We start from the raw sequence: 10,585 nt of genomic DNA, 5'->3' as shown, positions 1-10,585 counted from the left end.
CACATCTCCAATTGAGGAGTTGTCTTCATAGCTGCAAAGATACCTATTATTGTGTGTAATACTTTATACTTGAATTTTATAGTTAGATTTATGTTTCAAGCATGTTTTGCCCTTTGTTTATTAGTGAAAGCAAGGTGTTTTCGAGAACTTCTAAAAAGTTCTAGTTTGGAACTGTCTTTGTTCACCAATAACACATTTTGGGTGTGTAGATAGTGATTACACATCTATTGCTGATTATGGGTGTATGTATGTGTACTCTAGTCACATGTTGTGATATACAGATTGTGCAGAAGTATTGCTTCTATAGGAATTATATATATTGTTGTGTTGTAGGTTGCATACATAAATTATTTGTTTGCAGATTTTTGGTTATTACAAATATGTCTACATCAACTGAATTGTCAATGAGAAGCTTGATAAGAATAACTTCCATTTGGAAGTTTAGAATGACCAATGGGAAAAAGATTTTGGGATATGTTGAAGGAGACAATGAGGAGCCTCCAGAATTTCTTAAAAACAACACTACTCTAGCATAGATAAAGGTGTTCAAAGATTGGAACCAGGGTACAAGGAAAGTCATGTGTTAGCTTTCAATTAATGTGACATACAAACGTTAAAAAATTAGTCCTGCAGGTTCAACAAAGTGCATCACATAAAGGTAAAGAAAAGGTTGATGAGTCTCTTGGGATGCTTGAAATTTTGGTAGGGCATTCATATGTTGATGAAGAGTCTAGCAGCTTAGGGCATAGCCTTGATAGAGGAGTTTGGAATTCTAGCTATCAAGACACCTGCAAGGAAACCAATGATAGATCTAGGACCATGCAAGTCGATGGGGTTCAAAATCCTATTTAGAGATTGATGTATAATGGTTAGCTAGCTCACCATTATGGATACATGGAAAAGGTTATGTAAGAAGTTAAACCCACATGTTTTGAGGATGTTATTGGGAGAAGGCCATGGATGAAGAAATGGCTGCACCATTTCTTTCATCTGAGTTGTGCTTCACTTTGAAGTAATATCCTTTTTACCCTTAGGTGCAAAGGCACAAATTCCCATGTCTTATGCCCAATGCAGCCATTTCTTCATCCATGGCCTTCTCCTAATAACATCCTCAAAACATGTGGGTTTAACTTCTTACATAACCTTTTCCATGTATCCATAATGGTGAGCTCTCCCAATAACATCCTCAAAACATGTGGGTTTAACTTCTTACATAACCTTTTCCATGTATCCATAATGGTTAGCTAGCTCACCATTATGGATACATGGAAAAGGTTATGTAAGAAGTTAAACCCACATGTTTTGAGGATGTTATTGGGAGAAGGCCATGGATGAAGAAATGGCTGCATTGGGCATAAGACATGGGAATTGGTGCCTTTGCACCTAAGGGTAAAAAGGCTATTACTTCAAAGTGAAGCACAGATGAAAGAATTAGCAAGCACAAGACAAGATTGGTTGCCAAAGGTTATGCTCAGACCTATGGCATTGATTATGAGGAGACATTCAGCCCCGTTACCAAGATGGAAACCGTGAGAGTTGTTATTCTAGTAGTTGCATCAAAATGTTGGGTTTTGCATTAGATGAATGCAAAGAATGTATTCTTGCATGATGAGTTGCAAAAGAAGAAGTATATTTGGACCAACCAACTAGTTATGAGGATTTGAGTCACCCAAATTATGTGTGCAGGCTATGTAAAGCCTTGTATGGTTTGAAGCAGGCAGAGAGTATGCCATGATACTATTGCACAATATCTTATCACCATTGGCTTTCATATGGTAAATTCTGATTATCCACTCTATGTGCATGTGAAAAAGTGATAAGGAGATTATGGTCTCATCAACTCCATCTATATGGATGACTTGATTGTTGGGGGTGACAATAATGATGAGGAAGTTGAGAATATAACGGGTCTTCTCAACAAGAAGTTTGACATGAAGGATTTAGGTGAGTTGATATAATTTCTTAGCATTGAGGCCATTAGGATGCCTGAGGAAATATGGATATCATAGAGATATTATGCATTAGACATGTTGTCCAAATATGGTATGGCTGGCTATAAGCTTATTTCTAAACCGTTGGATTAGAATGGTAAGCTGACTATAAACGCAGGTGAGAATTTGGAGAATGACATGAACTACAAAGTTGGATTGGAGAGAGCCATTTTATGCAGGTTCCTTGTTGAAAGCTACATTTGGATAGTGTGAGGTGCACACTATGCTATGTGAGGTCCACCGAGGATTATGGCCTCTTCTATGAGGCTGATATATAGTTATAGGTGTATGAATACACTAATGCAGATTGGGTTGGTAGCATCTATCTTGGACATAAGATCTACCTAGAAGGTTTATGTTTTTCTTTGGGAGTGACACTATAACATGGAGTAGCAAGAAGCATTCCAATAGTTACCTTGTTAAGTATAAACATAGAGTACAAAGGGTGTTGTGATGGTAGCATATGAGGTAGCTTGGTTACATAAGCTACATAGAGATTTGGAGCTACATGTACACATGTAGGTTGTCATCTATTTACAACAACCTTAGTATCATACACATGGCTAGGAACCCAGTGTTTCATGCACAAACCAAACACGTAGAGGTATATTATTACTTTATCAGAGAGAAGTTCTTGGTAGGAGATTTTGAGATCTCATGTATGTCGGTGGCACAAAGGAGCAGGTAACTGATGTTTTTATCAAGGTCTTAGGAGCAGAGAAGATTCGTAGATTTTGCGCTATGCTTGGATCATTCCACCTTTATACCATTGGCATGTTTGGTAGGCTAATACGATAAATCTTCACCAATGATTCTATAGTTGAACTACACCTACCTAGTCCAACCGAGTTATAACATACTTATCTTTCCAGCTCACCTACTTAGCGTGTGTTCACATTATGGACCATTTTACATAGTACTCTAGTACTTATGTTGGTTTTCACTTATCTTTTAGACCTCTTTTGAGATTAACAAAGTAGAAGAATCCTTCAGTCTTCCATCTCTATGTGTGTCTTCTCCATTGTTATGTGTGTGTGTGTGTGTGTGTGCTTGTAAGAGCTTAATCTCTCTCCTCCCCCAATCTTTCCATGTAAGTCATGTTAATCTGCTAAGGTATTCTTGTGTGTATATGTGTGTTTAGACTATGAGCATGCATCGATGCACATTAGGGAAAATTTAGGCTCCAAATGAGCCCTTTAAGGGCTTTCTCTCTATTCTTAGAATCTAGGAATAGTTCAAAATTAATATTATTATATTAGGATTCTCTCTCTTCTTTTTGAATCTAAATTCACCTTTTTTCATATTTTCTAAAGATATTCAATACTTATTCTATTCTAATGTGCTTAAATTATATGTAACTTCAACCACTGTGAGTGAAAATTCATAAATGTGAAAAGCTAGTACTTTATAAAGTAAGAAAATAAGTACGATAATATTTTTTGATATATGTAACTGTGCAACTATATTTTTGACATAAGTACAACATAGAATTCAAAGATGATTGGAAGTAAACTATAATCGCTTTAGTAACCTAGCTTACTAGCCCTAGTTTACTTTATCTGACAGGCCAAAAAAAGGCATCGCGATTTTTTATCAATGCCATCCATTGATGTCACCTGACAAGGGCCTTTAAGACCCCATGGCACTTAGTCCTGAGCCCCCCCAGGTTGTGTGCAACGGCGTGAGGGAGAAGGAGAGAAACTTCTCTTTCTCTCCACTTCTCCACTACAACAACATCTTCCCTCACCTCTCTCATCACTTCATCTCTTCCTCTGTTAAATAGGGAGATTAAGAATTAATCATGACTATCCAATAATCATGTTTAACTAGTAATCATGTTTTATTCAATAATCATGATTATTTACTAATCAAACCTACCCACATAAGGGGTGTTCCCACGTGGAAGAGAAAATTGAATGAAAATTATGATGAGAGAGAGAAATTATGCCACGCACATGGGAGAGAACCCGATGCATCAACATGCTGCCCCCACTAATTTTCAACAAAAAATCAGTAAAATTTTGCTAACATGCCCCTGGGAAACTCGCAAAAATGCATTAAAAATGCCTATTTTAACATAAAAATGCTCACTACCACTGTTAAAACCCTAAAGATCTCTCTAGGTAATCACTATGCATAAACATACATAATCCAAGCATATACTCATCCACCCGACTACCCCTGAGCCCAAGGGTGCACACATCAAGATAATGAAGAACCACATACCTAACCTTGGTGTCCCATACCACCAAGAAATATGTCTTCAATCCAGCACCACATAGCTCTAGCATGAAATGGCAAGAGAGTAGATACAATGCTCTACATAAGAGAACATCCCTTGAGAGTGCCCCATGCCCCTATTATATAGGAGAGCACTCAAGTGACTCTTGACTCTCCATCTCCATGTGTGATCCTTGGTTGCCATCATCTACCTCATCGAGGGAGACTTGGGCCGTTGCTGCAAACATGTTCTCCTCTTTAGCAGGTTCCTTTTCATATTCAGCAACAAGATTCGCGTGGTGTTTCTCTTGCTCTTTCTCCAGTTTTTTAAAGCAGTTGGCCTCCTTATGCCCCATTCTCTTACAGTACCTGCACTGAATCTTCTTGTTAGTCCTCCACTTCTGTTCTCCCACAAAAGCTTTGTCATAGTTTACACTATTTCTTGCTTGAATTTCTTTGTTTCTTCTGTCTTTTTCAAGTAGCAAGGCTACCATATCTTCAAATGATGTTGAAGCTAAGTGCATGACTTGGATGGTTTGTTGAAATCGGGTAACATCTTGCATACTTTTGGTGAGAACTGCCACCTTGTCCTCATCATCACGCTCACACTTATTAAGGCTAGTGAGCTGTTGAACTAGTGAGAGTAGAACTTGGCAAGATGGTCACTTAATTCTTCATTATCTAACATTTTCAAATCACAGAACTTCAACTTCAAGAAAACCTTAGAATTAGTGATTTTGTTACCAAAAAGAGTCTCCAGTTTGTCCCAAATTTGCTTGGCGGCTTGCGTGAAGTCTATGTGATGAACAAGAGTGTCTGCCAAACTAAGACCGATTAGTACAATAGTGTCGTTGTGTTGTCACCACAGCTTCTGCTTTTCTGGCTCGTTTGGCTCTTGGGTATTCATCATCTCTAGAGATTATGCTCCAAATGCCCTACCTTCCTCATCAAGAGAAGCTGCATCTTGGTCTACCAGGTAGAGAACGAGCACTAGAGAACTGTTGCAAGTGCCAATTATTGATGTGAGGTAAAGTGACTCGATTTTTGTTGATTTGCTGTTTGCAGGTGCTCACCTAGTCGCGTGCTTCGAAATGATGAGAGGAAAGGCTGCCTACTTAGAAATGAGATGTTGTCGAATAAGGCCTTTTTATAAGGCTTTGGAAAAGCCTTATGCTAAACTCAAGGCTTTAAGCCTTAACGCAACCACGAATTGCTAACACGTCGATTGGTGAGATGAAAGCGCAGGAGCCGAGGAGATGACGGGCAGGTGCTGATGCAAGAAGACGGCAGCGGGAAGTAGCTCATAGGCGTAGAGAATTGCCAGCCACATCAGAGAGAAAGGACACGGGCGAGATGCAGTTAGGAAATTCTGGCGACTGAGGCGAGATGCAGAAGCAGCGCGGTTAGGACTCAGGTGGCGCAGGAAGCGATGCTGGCTCATGACGTGGCAAATAGCACTGGTGCCAGGCGCACAGGAGAGAGTGCAAAAAAAACCTTTAATGGCTAGCTCTGATACCAATTGAAAGTCCAAGGTTTGCTGGATCATAGCTATGGAGGGTGGAAGCGCTCCATGAGGGATAGAGAGAGAAACGAAGAGGGATAGAGACACACGATGAAACACAGACTCTAAGCTGCACGACTCAATTATTAGTGCTTGGTTTGATATTGATTGATGTGTAAAATGAAGTACACGGCCTTTGCATATATAGCCCTTTCAATATGCCAAACCCTTTGACCCTTAAATGAAGTACAAGGCCTTTGCATATATAGCCCTTTCAATATGCCAAACCTTTTGACCCTTATTTAATGCACCCTTATCCATATAAGGGTGGAAGGGTGGGTTCACACACTATGACACACTTACGCACATCTAAGCCTTTTGAGGGGCTGTTCACACACACTGAGGCACCGATATATCCCAACAATGATGGCACCAACTTGGATGACTAGTCGCAGTTGCCCAAGTCTAGGCATCCATTGTAAATGCTGAGTATGAGGTTTCAGATGTAGAGTTTGAGAGGCTGCAAGAGGAGCTATTTGGACCTTGACCATAGTACCAAATACCAATGGAGGGGGTAGATGAAGGCCTCTAGAGATCTTTTAGGCAACGACCTCGGGCACCATTGGAGAAGGAACGAGACAAGGCTGAGCAGGTAAATTTATAGCGTTTCTTAATAAAATTTATATTTTCTAAAATTGAACAAAACTTGACATGTGGGCTTCCCTCGGGCATGTAGAGGCCTCACAAAAATTTTGGGGTTGATCGGAGCCCTACAAGGTCCCCAATTGAAGGTTGTTTTGTACCTTAATGAGTTTTCATCGAGGCAAGCCTGTAGATCTGGAAGTTAAGGAAGAGTTCAAGACTTGACCCTGAAAAAGTACATCGGTCGGATGGTGGATAGCATTGTTGTATCCACAAGACATGCTCCCCAAGGCTAGATAGTTCTTTGAAGCTAAAGGCACTAACCAAGGTTGGTACCTTCAAGACTATCCCCACTACGACATCTAGCTTGAAGAAGTTCATGCTTGTGCGATGCTCTAAGCTATTATATCTCTTCTCAAAGCAATGGGGAGACGCTTTACAAGCACTTGGTAGTTGGCCAGATTTTTGAGATAGATAATCCCTATATTAGGAGCTTAAGGGTGAGGCAATTTTTCTTCATACTTTCAAAGCCTCTACTCCATCTTATGTGATGAGCCATAGCCTCTTTGATGTACTTAGCAGTTTGTATTTCATGTAATTTTTGATGTAATGAAAATCTTGCTTCTTAATTTTCTTCGCATTACATCATAATTTAAAAAAGTAATTGAATAACACAATTAAAATTTAAAATAAACTTATAAAAAAACACAATCGAAACAAATAATTAAGGAACAAATAAGACATTTTTATATTCATCATAATCACGAAGTTACATATCATTGTTTACATAGGTATAAAATTACATATATATGATGATGTATCTATATACCAATGTCATCTCCTGAAGTATCGAGTCCATCTTCACATATATCAAACTAATTGCATGTCCTTGTCATCACACATTTTTATATTCATCATAATCACGAAGTTACATATCATTGTTTACATAGGTATAAAATTACATATATATGATGATGTATCTATATACCAATGTCATCTCCTGAAGTATCGAGTTCATCTTCACATATATCAAACTAATTGCATGTCCTTGTCATCACACATGGTCATTGTCTTTGCATGGACAGTAGCTAACAAACTGTCACTAAACATATCCACTAAGTATGCTTCTATTGCCACATGTAAACCCTCTAATGCTTGTGCTGACCAATGATATGGTAGTTGGCTTGGCCAACCCCAAATCTTCAACCGGAGATCATGATTGACCTCTCATACAAATCAGTGGAATGGGGCTCCATGGATAAAGTTGTGTACTGTCTTCTGATAAAACCTTAGTGTAACGCTACAATGCCTGGTCTCTGCACCGATGCTTGTGATGTTGTTGTGGTGGTGAAGACTGGGGCTTAAGTTGGGGCTAGGGATTAGGCTCTGGATAGGGCTCAGGATCAGGATCACGATGGGGATTGGGCTAAGGCTTAGTCACATCATCAGTTTTGTGAAGGCATTAGTCTTCTCACCTTTGAAGGCATCATGCTCTTTGCAATGTGGTTTGTGCAAGCCATACTTCTTAAAAATGAAAAATGAGAAGTGAACTAGGTCAATCAACTTAAGCAAATTTTAGCTGCTTTAATTAAATGCCAAATTAAGTCTATATTTTTCAAAGTTGTCATATTTTCATGAAACTTAAGGCGTGTGTAGACAAGGCACTAGGGACCCCCTAGAAAAGTTGGGATGATTTAAGGCCTCTAGGTGAACGCTCGCATGTGGGGGCCTAGAAAAGTTGGGATGATTTGAGGCCTCTAGGTGAACGCTCGCATGTGTGTAGACAAGGCACTAGGGACCCCCCTAGAAAAGTTGGGATGATTTGAGGCCTCTAGGTGAACGCTCGCATGTGGGGGCCGAGATATGCAAATCCAAGCCCCCACATGAGAGACTTCAATTGGATACCTCAGATTAGCCCAACCAGTCCCCCACATGTGAACCTTTGGCCTCAAGGCCTCAGATCAGGTCCACTTTTTTATGGGTTCTCTCTAGGGCATGCATCAAGTTTTTTTTTTTTTTGCATTCTGACAATGTTTGAATTCTAGGGTATTCTGGTGCTTGATCACGCATTCACATGAAATTTTGGCCATGTAAGTGATAATTTTTACAAAATTTACATAATTTTCAAGTGTCAAGTTTCAGTAATATCTAAAAATTTTGTACCATGGTAAGAATATCCATAAACTTAATGCAAAAAAAGTCATTATCACTTTATAAAACAAAATCATTACAAGACAATAAGAAAAGTACACGGTCCAAATCTAAGTACAAGGTGTGAGGGCACAAATTAAACACGAGAAAACGCTTTTAAAAAAGTACGAAGTACAAAGCTTGATTTAGTGTGCAAACCATTTATCATCCTAAATGATACACTAGCATCTACAAGTGCTCACATCATGTTAGAGTTGAGATTGAAAGCATTAGAATTTTTGTGTATCCTTTGTCTTTGAGGGTGATACGCTTGGCATGAAATTTTGCTAGTTGGTCAAATCCACCAAATAATCTTCAGTTGCTAATCTAAATAGCCCATCAATGCTTGGGCTGACCAAACAAGGTTTACACGGTAGATTCCTACTTGAGCTTGACTTTTTATCATCCTTCTTGGTTTCCACTTGTCCTTAATGTAATCCAATCTCTGATAAAACTTGTTTCACTTTCTTACATGTGACTTGAGCATTAAAAGCAGGTTGCATCCTCATACACTCTTAGGGGGTGCATTGCTAAGAAACCATGTGTATCATGTACGTTCAAGGGGTATTTAAAAAACCCCATTACCTATGAGTTTTTCATGAATAAAACGATCCCTTTTTCTTTATGGGCTTATTTTTTTCATTAATCGATTAAAAAACCCTTCTGTAAATGTATTTATGTAAATTTATCTTAAAATTTTGAATTTAAAAATTCCCTTCATTTGAACTCACGTGCTATACTTACATATTTTTTAGGTGAACCCCCCAAGCATACACTAATTTCTCTGTAATTCTCACCATGGCATGCAAAGTGCAAAAATGGACATTGGTCAAATGTATGTCAAGAATAGGGTCTAGCTTTGAATCCATTGACATAATTATTACTCCACGACAAACAAGTTGGTCTCGGGTTGGGGCACCATCATTACCAATCCCTATAATCCAGTGTTTCTTTCCATCCTTATTTTTCTTTCTCGATCGCATATAATAGGAGTAAAGGAATTCGGCATTAGCTCCATTAGATACGCCAAACATGCACTTCAAAATTTTAAGATCCCCTGCACAAGAAGCCATTCTAGTAAGTAGTCACCAAATTCACCAATCATTAAAACCTCTTTGCTGCTTTGGTGTCTCATGACATCTGGTAGCTCTCTTAAATTAAATAAAACCGTCAATATCTCATGGTCTTCTTTTGGCACCTCAAATGCAGCAAGCCACCATATTTCATTCTTAGATTGTACATTGAAGTAATTTGGATTATTTGAGAAAATATTAGAATTCAACACTCTATTCATGAGAGTTAAGCTAACTCGTTCTAACTTCTAACCCTTAACAATTTCACTTTCATTTAGCTTAAGAACAAATTTTAGCACACCACCACATTCTCTAACTATCATATTGTAACATGGAGAAATTTGAATCATGGAGTAATTTAAGTTTATAATTTATTAATCAATAAGTTTTGTATATAGGATGCAATAAAAATAAAAAAAGAGACATACACTTTCAACTAAGTCCTGAATATACACCTTTATACAAGAGGACAAATCAAAGTATCATGCAACAACAACAATTAGTCATGTAGCAACATAGAGATACATGTAAACAAATGTTTCACTTAATCCTCTTATTCAACAGCCTCCTTAATTTTTAGGGTTATACATCTTTCATTAAGTTTGTATATGAGGGTAATGCTAGTTTGTTAGGATACATAAAAAGACTTGCCATTTATAGATCTGCTCAATGCCTGCTACTAGGGACTCTCCTAAAACCCTATCAGGTATCATGTGTTGCCATATATATAGGCAGTGATGTGTGTGAACACACTTAGGACCGCCGGGGCACTTTTTCCCTCTTTAGGAGGTTTTTTCCCCCGGCTTGTATATACGCCCATCATTCTAGGGCTAACTTATCTTTTGTACATTGACACAATCTAATACTTTTTGTGTTGTGTGCATTCTTGCTGCTTCTTCTCCAAGCTTTGTGTGCTTTCCTGCAACCCTAATTCCAACAATTTGTTGCCATATATATAGGCAGTGATG

General features: G+C 38.5%; 1 long non-coding RNA gene across 2 annotated transcripts; it reads right to left on the bottom strand.

Annotated features, from left to right (window-relative positions):
- Nucleotides 1-4,218: 4,218 nt before the first annotated feature.
- Nucleotides 4,219-5,873, bottom strand: LOC147620302 (uncharacterized). Of its 2 annotated transcripts, none has more exons than XR_015261801.1 (2): nt 5,285-5,873; nt 4,219-5,209 (listed from the first exon to the last, which is right to left on the bottom strand). It is a non-coding gene; the product is annotated as an uncharacterized LOC147620302 (long non-coding RNA). The 2 variants fall into 2 exon arrangements; XR_015261802.1 differs by having other exon boundaries at nt 4,219-5,027.
- Nucleotides 5,874-10,585: the final 4,712 nt, after the last annotated feature.

Source organism: Cibotium barometz, chromosome 32 (assembly GCF_041138505.1).
Source record: "Cibotium barometz isolate CiBa-2024 chromosome 32, ASM4113850v1, whole genome shotgun sequence".
Classification (NCBI taxonomy): domain Eukaryota; kingdom Viridiplantae; phylum Streptophyta; class Polypodiopsida; order Cyatheales; family Cibotiaceae; genus Cibotium; species Cibotium barometz.
The sequence above is the reverse complement of the archived record's forward strand: the minus strand, read 5'-3'. Positions and strand labels throughout refer to the sequence as shown.